This window comes from Dendrobates tinctorius, unplaced genomic scaffold, assembly GCF_039654945.1.
Source record: "Dendrobates tinctorius isolate UK_male_01 unplaced genomic scaffold, ASM3965494v1 ptg000129l, whole genome shotgun sequence".
Classification (NCBI taxonomy): domain Eukaryota; kingdom Metazoa; phylum Chordata; class Amphibia; order Anura; family Dendrobatidae; genus Dendrobates; species Dendrobates tinctorius.
The window spans coordinates 41092373-41102200 of NW_027361797.1; positions in this window are offsets into that span (position 1 = coordinate 41092373).

Below are 9828 nucleotides of genomic sequence, written 5' to 3' on the forward strand. Positions count from 1 at the left end.
GGTATACCGAAAGAAGTTCCGGAACCTCCAACGTGGCCCACACGATAGCTATAGCGATGTGGTGCAAGGACTCAGGACCCACTTTGACCAGTGGATCCATGGACTGTCAGTTAACACCTTTGAGCTGCTGAGGGACCTGATGATCAAAGACCAGTTCCTGCATCTCTGCCCAGCTGAGGCCAACAGTTCATCCTGGACCGAGAACCAACGAATGCGGACAAAGTAGCGCAGATCGCCGACAACTATGAGGCCAACCGGAAGCCAGAGACACGGAGGCCAGTCACCGCCAGCTGGAGAGGGGGTAAGCCTGCTACCAACCCCAGTGCCCCAGCTAGCCTTCCCTCCGGAGGCCCTGTCCCTGTTGCCAAAACCAGGCCTACTACTGACAGTTGCCTGTGTTTCAACTGCAAGCGGACGGGTCATATCAGTGTCACCTGTCGGAAAGTAGAAGAATCCCCCAGCCAAGGCCTCTGGGCCCAATGCCTCTGTTCTTTTGGTGAGAGGTGTGGTGGGGAGGATTGACGGCAACGTTCAACCCGTCCAGGTGGGGGCCCGTCTTGCTAAAGGCCTCAAGGACACCGGGGCTGAACGAACCCTCATCCATCCTGGACTGGCGGCCCCTGAAGAGTTTATTGAGGGGAAAACCCTGACTGTCACTGGGATCGGAGGCACCCACTGTCCCTTGCCAGTGGCCAGGGTATTTCTTGATTGGGGTGCTGGGAGCAGGGTGAGAGAAGTGGGAATATCTAAGAAACTGCCCACTGATATTTTATTGGGGACTGATTTGGGGAGGATGGTTGCCTACTAAATCCCTGACACCCCTCCCCGATCTGATAATAAGAGTAACGTTAACCCTGATGATGATGATGGGAAACTTAATGTGTTACCTGCTAATGCCTTGATGAGTAATTGATGCAACTAATAACCATTCTTTCCCCAGGAATGATGCTGATGGTGATGTAAATGTACCAAAGAATCCTGATAACCATTCTTTTTCTAGGAATGATGCTGATGATAATGATGTATCTGCACCGACTGAACCTGTTAATCAGTTCTTTGAAACAGTAGATGTGTCCACAGGTACCGAAGTGCTCAGCCCGGTCGCTCTGCGAAGTGAGATGGCTGAGGAAGCCCTAGCAGGAGCAAGCAACGGTGCTCAAGAAAATGGGGAGGTGCATGGGAACCATGAGAAAGGTGATGCCCTGCAACCGACCAGTGCCACCGAGGAAGTTAATTGGCCCATAAGTAGCACTGCTCCTGAAGTGTTGGGCATGGATGGGGAGGTAGAGCCCATAGCAGTACCCAGAGGCAGTAGCTCTGTCTTCAACCAGGGCGGATAAGGTGGCTGATGCACTGGTGACCATCTTTTCAAGGGTAGGATTTCCCAGGGAGATGCTTACCGATCAAGAGACCCAATTCATGTCTCGCCTAATGGAGGCTCTCTGAAAGAAAATGCAGGTGAAGCACCTGGTATCGAGTGCGTATCACCCACAGACCAATGGTTTGTGTGAACGCTTCAACGGTACCCTCAAACAGATGCTCCGCATGCTGGCTGAAACCAAAGGGTGCGACTGGGAGTGGTACCTTCCACACCTGCTGTTCGCTTACAGAGAAGTTCCGCAGGCCTCGACGGGGTTCTCCCCCTTCGAACTCCTGTATGGCAGGCGAGTCCGGGGACCCCTTGGGTTGATTCCATGCACTGTCCTCCCTCCCCCACTGCATCTAGCTCACTCTCTGATTTTGAACCAGTCCCAGAAGATGAAGTAATCAGGCTCCTTGCATCTTCTCGCCCTACTACTTGCATCAGTGACCCTATCCCATCACATCTCCTCCAGTCCCTTTCCCCTGCTGTCACCACTCACCTAACAAAAATATTCAACCTCTCACTCTCTTCTGGCATCTTTCCTTCCTAATTTAAGCATGCCATCATACAGCCATTACTTAAAAAACCATCCCTTGACCAAAACTGTGCCGCGAACTATAGACCTGTCTCTAATCTTCCCTTCATCTCTAAACTCCTGGAATGCCTGGTCCATACCTGTCTTATCCGCTATCTCTCAGATAACTCTCTCCTTGACCCTCTCCAATCTGGTTTCCGCTCTTTACACTCTACTGAAATTGCCCTCACTAAAGTCTCTAATGATCTTCTAACAGCTAAAGCTAATGGTCACTACACCATGCTAATTCTCTTGGATCTCTCTGCAGCATTCGACACTGTGGATCATCAGCTCCTCCTCACTATGCTCCGTTCCATTGGCCTCAAGTACACCGTTCTCTCTTGGTTCTCCTCCTATCTCTCTGACCGCTCCTTTACTGTATCTTTTGCTGGCTCCTCCTCCTCTCATCTTCCTCTTACTGTTGGGGTTCCTCAAGGATCAGTTCTAGGCCCCCTCCTCTTCTCTTTGTATACTTCCCCTATTGGTCAAGCAATCAGTAGATTGGGGTTCCAGTACCATCTCTATGCCGATGACACCCAATTATACACTTCTCCTGATATCACGCCAGCCTTTTTGGAAAACACCAGTGATTGTCTTACTGCTGTGTCTAACATCATGTCCTCCCTCTATTGAAAACCGAACCTGTCAAAAACTGAACTCCTTGTGTTTCCTACCTCTAATAACCTACCTATGCCCGACATTGCCATTTCCATGTGTGGTTCCACCATTACTCCCCAGCAACATGCCCGCTGTCTTGGGGTCATACTTGATTCAGAGCTTTCATTCATCCCCCACATCCGATCATTGGCACGCTCTTGTTATCTACACCTCAAAAACATTTCTAGAATTTGACCCTTTCTTACTTTTGACTCGCAAAAACTCTTACTGTTTCTCTTATTCATTCTCGTCTGGACTATTGTAACTCTCTACTAATCGGTCTCCCTCTTAACAAACTCTCCCCTCTCCAATCTGTCCTGAATGCAGCAGCTAGGATCATATTCCTCACCAATCGTTATACGATGCCTCTACCTTGTACCAGTCCTTACACTGGCTACCCATCCACTACAGAATTCAGTATAAACTTATTACCCTCACCCACAAAGCCCTCCATGGCTCAGCACCACCCTACATCTCCTCCCTCGTCTCAGTCTACCCCCCTACCCGTGCCCTCCATTCTGCTAATGACCTGAGGTTAACATCCTCATTAATCAGAACCTCCCACTCCCGTCTCCAAGACTTTTCACGAGCCGCGCCAATTCTTTGGAATGCACTACCCAGACTAGTACGATTAATCCCCAAACCCCACAGTTTTAAGCGTGCCTTAAAAACTCATTTGTTTAGACTGGCCTATCGCCTCAACGCATTAACGTAAATATCCCTGTGTTGCTCATTTCTAAATTTTTTACCATAACCAGGTTCCTTGCATCATGTTCTCACATGCTTTTTGCATTTAATAGCTCTCTGTGTCTGTACTGTTACATATTTAGACAGTTAACTGGTTCATGCAGCAACAGGAACACCCAATTCTTACACTAGGGAAGGTCCAAACCATAAAAACAATAAAAGCAATTGTTACCATCCACCTTTCGTGTCTCCCCTTTTCCCTTATAAATTGTAAGCTTTCGAGCAGGGCCCTCCTTCCTCTTGGTATCTGTTTTGATCTATGTGGTTATTGCTATGCTATGCTGTAATGTCTATTGTCTGTACAAGTCCCCTCTATAATGTAAAGTGCTGCGGAATAAGTTGGCATTATAGAAATAAAATTATTACTATTATTGATAAGAGAATCCTGGGAAGATGAGCCAAACCCCACAGAAGTGTCCATCGTGGATTATGTCATGCGCTTCTGTGACAAGATGCAGACCTTGACGCAGTTGGTGCATGACAACATGACGCAGGCTCAGGCTGACCAGAAGCACTGGTATGACCAGAACGCCCGGGAGTGGACCTCGCAGGTGGGTCAAAAGGTCTGGGTGCTGGTCCCCGTACCAACGGATAAGCTTCAGGCAGCCTGGGAAGGCCCATACGTCATCCACCAACAGCTCAACCTGGTCACCTACGTGGTCACGCTTGACCATGCTCGGAGTAGGCGCAAGGCCTTTCACATCAATATGCTGAAGGCGCACCATGAACGTGAAGCCTGCGTCCTACCGGTCTGTAACCTGCCCGAGGATGTGGAGGAAGATCCCCTCCTGGACACGCTGGCCCTAGCCAAGGCCAATGGGTCCATTGAGGACCTGGAGATAAGTGATTTGTTAACCATACCCCAGCGGTCGCAGTTGTTGTCCACCCTGGACCTCTTCCGGGCCGTGTTCACCAACCAACCTGGGAGGACGGAGTTAGCGGTTCATGAGGTGGACACCGGGAATCACACCCCACTACAGCGAACACCTTATTGGATCTCTGAGGAGGTGCAACAGGTCATGCACCAAGAGATCGATGAGATGTTAAGGCTGGGGGGTGATTCGACGGTCAAAAAGCACGTGGGCCTCGCCTGTAGTCCTCGTGCCTAAAAAGGATCGGACCACCTGGCTCTGTGTGGACTACAGGGGGCTCAACGCCATCACAACCTCTGATGCACACCCGATGCCGCGCATCGAGGATCTGCTTGAGCGGTTGGCAAAAGCAAAATACATATCCATCGTGGATTTGAGTCGGGGATATTGGCAGATTCACCTGAGCCCTGAGGCGCAGGAGAAATCCACCTTTGTCACCCCCTTTGGACTGTATGAGTCCACAATCATGCAATTCGGCATGAAAAATGCCCCTGCCACTTTCCAGCGGATCGTCAACCACCTGCTCCGGGGACTGGAGGAGTACGCGGTGGCGTACTTAGATAACATTGCCATCTTCAGTTTCACCTGTGAGGAACATCTTCAGCACCTCCAGGAGGTGCTCAAGCGTCTTCATCAGGCATGCCTGACTTTCAAGCCGGGAAAATGCCAGATGGGCATGAGTGAGGTCCACTACCTGGGGCACCGGGTAGGCAGGGGTTCCATGAGCCCACCCCCAGGATGAAGAAACAGGTGAAGTCCTTCTTGGGCACTGCAGAGTACTATATGCGGTTCATACAGGACTATAGCGCCCTTGCAAAACCCTTGACTGACCTCACCAAGCAGAGGCTAGCCCAGTCAACTGGACAGATGGCTGCAAGGTGGCCTTCCAAGCTATGAAAACAGCCCTGTGTAACTCTCCAGTGTTGAAAGCAGTTGTTCCTGGTACAGACCGACGCAAGCGAGTTTGACCTCAGTGCCATGCTCAGCCAGGTCGACTCAGGGAACCAGGAGCACCCCGTGTTGTACCTGAGCTGGAAACTTTTGCCGAGGGAACTGGCATACTCTACCATCGAGAAGGAGTGCCTGGCCATGGTGTGGGCACTGCAATGTTTGCAGCCCTATCTGTACGGGCGCACCTTCACGGTGGTAACCGACCACAACCCTCTGAGTTGGCTGCACACAGTGTCCAGAACCAATGGAAGGTTGCTCCGCTGGAGCCTTGCCCTTCAACAGTACAACATTACCGTACAACACAAAAAGGGCAGCGAGCATGGTAATGCCGATGGGTTGTCCCGCCGGAGCGAACCCACTGAGGTGCGCATTGTGGATTACCATCAGGTTATGCCTCCGTAGCGCACTCTAAAAGGGGAGGTGTAATGTTTAAGATACGATTTTCTAGAATCTTCCATTCCCCTAACACTACAGATGACATTGTAGCCTGTCATAGCTGCAGCATTCCCCTTTGCCCCCTCCTTAGCAGCTACGTGTGTGCCCCCTCTGCTTTCTGGTAACAGGACACCAACCATTTCCTGTGCAGCCTAAGAATGTTAATTAAGCCGAGTGAAAAAATGTCTTTGAAGCCATGAGGCCAATGCAAATATGGGGAGATATTAAAAGAAGCTCTAGCATGCACCTCGCTCGCGGCAAAGATATAAAAACCACATCTCTGCGTAGGGCACGAATCCAGTATTCTGGCCCATAATTTTCACGGTTGTAGCGCTGACAGAACCAGAGAAACGGAGTTCTCCAATACAGAGCAAAATAAGCAGCTAGTGCTTGGTGTCATTACAAAGCTAATTTCGATGCAAGATGAATGATGGTCCTGGCGATACTCTGCTAGGTTCTCAAGTCCAGATCTGATGGTTCTAAGTAGTGTTGAGCGATACCGCCCGATACTGAAAAATATCGTATCGGAATGGATCGGCCGATCTAAAAAAAGTATCGGGTATCGCCGATTCCGATCCCGGAAGTCCCATTAAAGTCAATGGAATAGAAATATTGGAATTAAAAAAAAACCCTTTATTTCCCTGTAGGTTAATTGTACAAGAAGAAAAACAACTAATAATAATGTAGAATGTATAGGGGGAGGTGGAGGAGACATTAAAGCCATAGAGGTTTAGCCCAATCAAATGGAATAGCAGGTTTATTTTTTTTTTTAAAGACGTTCGTAGTAACAAAGACATTGACTATGTTAAAGTCTTTAATATTTTGTCAGATATGTATGTTTCACTACTTCCATGCTCTTCACCTTTTTTACTTCTCCCACACTTCCTCCTTCATGATCCTCAGCAGCAGCAGCATCTTTTTCATCAACTTCTTCTTCACCGTATTCATCTTCTTCTTCTTCACCTTCTTCCTATTATTCTTTTTTTTACATTCTTCATATTCTTCTTATTCAACTATTATTCTTCTTCATATTCTACTTCTTCATCTTCTTCCTATTCTTCTTCTTTATCATATTCTTATTTGTGACAGGCATTCCTGTAGTTGTTATCTATAAAAGATTCAAGATTACAACTTCCGTTCTGCCAGTCACAAAAGATTTACAACAGGATTTGTCCACGTTCAGTTTGGCCTGCAGCAGCAGGCCTTCTCCAGGGGCACCACGAGGAGGAACGGACTCACCCCCATACACTGCTTAGTCTTCTTCTGCTTATAAATAAGATAATATCATTTGCTCAGATTTTTAGTCTTAAGTAGAGTTGAGCGAAACGGGTCGAAAAAATTCAAAAGTCGCCGACTTTCGCCAAAGTCGGGTTTCATGAAACGAAACCCGACCCCAGCGTGAGGTCGGCCACGAGGTCGGCGACTTTAGCGCCAAAGTCGCGTTTCACATGATGCTTGAGCACCCTTTTTGCAGCCAATCAGGAAGAACGGACACTGTGGGCAACATGATGACATAGGCAGCGGTCACCACCATCTTGGAGAAGGGCATGCAAGTGATTGGCTTGCTTTGTGGGGTGTCACAGGGGGTATAAAAGGGCGGGGACGCCGACCACCATGTTACTCATGCTGATCTCAGAATAGGGAGAGAGCTGCTGCTGCTGCTGATTCTGTAGGGAGAGCGTTAGGCAGGGAAGAAGATACCAAAAACTGATTCTGCTGCTAGCGATTTTGCCTGTACAACACACCAGTCACTGTGCAGTGCAAGGGGAGGCTATATCTTGGTGCATCAGCTCTGTTGGTTATTAGGCTGCCTTTTAAGGCTCCCTGGTAGCTGCATTGCTGTGTGCACACTGCTGAGCAAACTGCTTTTTTCAAAGCAATCCAGATTTTATTGTTTTGTCCTTGTGAGTAACTGAGCGTTCATTTTTCACACACCGTACAGCGGTGTACGCTCCTCACACAGTACCGTGTAACGGCTATTGTCACGGCCAACATTGAAGCTAGATACGTGTGTGACTCTGTAAGGAAAAGCCGAGGAGTTTGTCCGTTCTTACAGACCTACACCTTATAGTTTTTTCCATTTTTCAAACAGTATAGTATATTTGCTGTTTGATTACATTCAAAACTAGAGAGAGACAGCGTGCATCAGTCCGTATCCAAAAACACGGAGCTTGACAATTTTACATACACCATACCGCGGTGTACGTGCACGCTCCTCTCTCAGTACCGTGTAACGGATGTTATCGCGGCCAACATTGAAGCTAGATACGTATGTGACTCTGTAAGGAAAAGCCGAGGAGTTTGTCCGTTCTTACAGACCTACACCTTATAGTTTTGTCCGTTTTTCAAACAGTATAGTATATTTGCTATTTGATTATATTCAAAACTAGAGAGAGACAGCGTGCGTCAGTCCGTATCCAAAAACACGGAGCTTGACAATTTTACATACACTGTACTGCGGTGTACGTGCACGCTCCTCTCTTAGTACCGTGTAACGGCTGTTATCACGGCCAACATTGAAGCTAGATACGTGTGTGACTCTGTAAGGAAAAGCCGAGGAGTTTGTCCGTTCTTACAGACCTACACCTTATAGTTTTGTCCGTTTTTCAAACAGTATAGTATATTTGCTGTTTGATTACTTTCAAAACTAGAGAGAGACAGCGTGCGTCAGTCCGTATCCAAAAACACGGAGCTTGACAATTTTACATACACCGTACAGTGGTGTACGTGTACGCTCCTCTCTCAGTACCGTGTAACGACTGTTATCACGGCCACCTTTCTAACAGCATAGAGAATCTGCCTTTCACATTGCGGTGTTAAATAATCAGGGCCTGACTGAATCCAACAGTGTCCTGAAGTGTAGATAGATTCCAATTCTCCACAGTCCTCCATACACCTTTCTAACAGCATAGAGAATCTGCCTGTCACATTGCAGTGTTAAATAAACAGGGCCTGACTGAATCCAACAGTGTCCTGAAGTGTAGATAGATTCCAATTCTCCACAGTCCTCCATACACCTTTCTAACAGCATAGAGAATCTGCCTGTCACATTGCGGTGTTAAATAAACAGGGCCTGACTGAATCCAACAGTGTCCTGGAGTGTAGATAGATTCCAATTCTCCACAGTCCTCCATACACCTTTCTAACAGCATAGAGAATCTGCCTTTCACATTGCGGTGTTAAATAAACAGGGCCTGACTGAATCCAACAGTGTCCTGAAGTGTAGATAGATTCCAATTCTCCACAGTCCTCCATACACCTTTCTAACAGCATAGAGAATCTGCCTGTCACATTGCAGTGTTAAATAAACAGGGCCTGACTGAATCCAACAGTGTCCTGAAGTGTAGATAGATTCCAATTCTCCACAGTCCTCCATACACCTTTCTAACAGCATAGAGAATCTGCCTTTCACATTGCGGTGTTAAATAAACAGGGCCTGACTGAATCCAACAGTGTCCTGAAGTGTAGATAGATTCCAATTCTCCACAGTCCTCCATTCACCTTTCTAACAGCATAGAGAATCTGCCTGTCACATTGCAGTGTTAAATAAACAGGGCCTGACTGAATCCAACAGTGTCCTGAAGTGTAGATAGATTCCAATTCTCCCCAGTCCTCCATACACCTTTCTAACAGCATAGAGAATCTGCCTTTCACATTGCGGTGTTAAATAAACAGGACCTGACTGAATCCAACAGTGTTCTGAAGTGTAGAGACATTCCAATTCTCCCCACTGCTATATACACCTTGTACCTTGTTTTACAGTACCAGAGAGTTGGTGGAAATTAGGGTAAATTTTTCAAAAAAATGAGGAAGTGTGGTGGAAGAGTCCGTGGAAGTGGGCCGGGGTTGGCAGCTGGTAATGATGGTGTTGGTGGTGGTGGTGGATCTGCTGGTAGTGGCAAAAGCAAAATGGCACCTAATGCAGGAGGTGTTGAGGCTGCGTCATCGTCTGGCTCCACAAGGCCTCGAAGACTCCCTTTTCTGGGAGTAGGTAAACCGCTTCTAAAGCCGGAGCTTCAAGAACAAGTTTTGGCTTACATTGCTGACTCAGCCTCCAGCTCTATTGCCTCCTCTTCTGAAGTTTTAAAAAATAAAAGCAGTGATTCGTCATTGGAGGCTCATGGTCATGAACCACACCTTTCCTTGTGTCCTTCATCCCTACCAAAATTGAAGGATGCGGCAGGCCACACTACAGATTACTCCATGGAGCTGTTTTCACATACCATCCC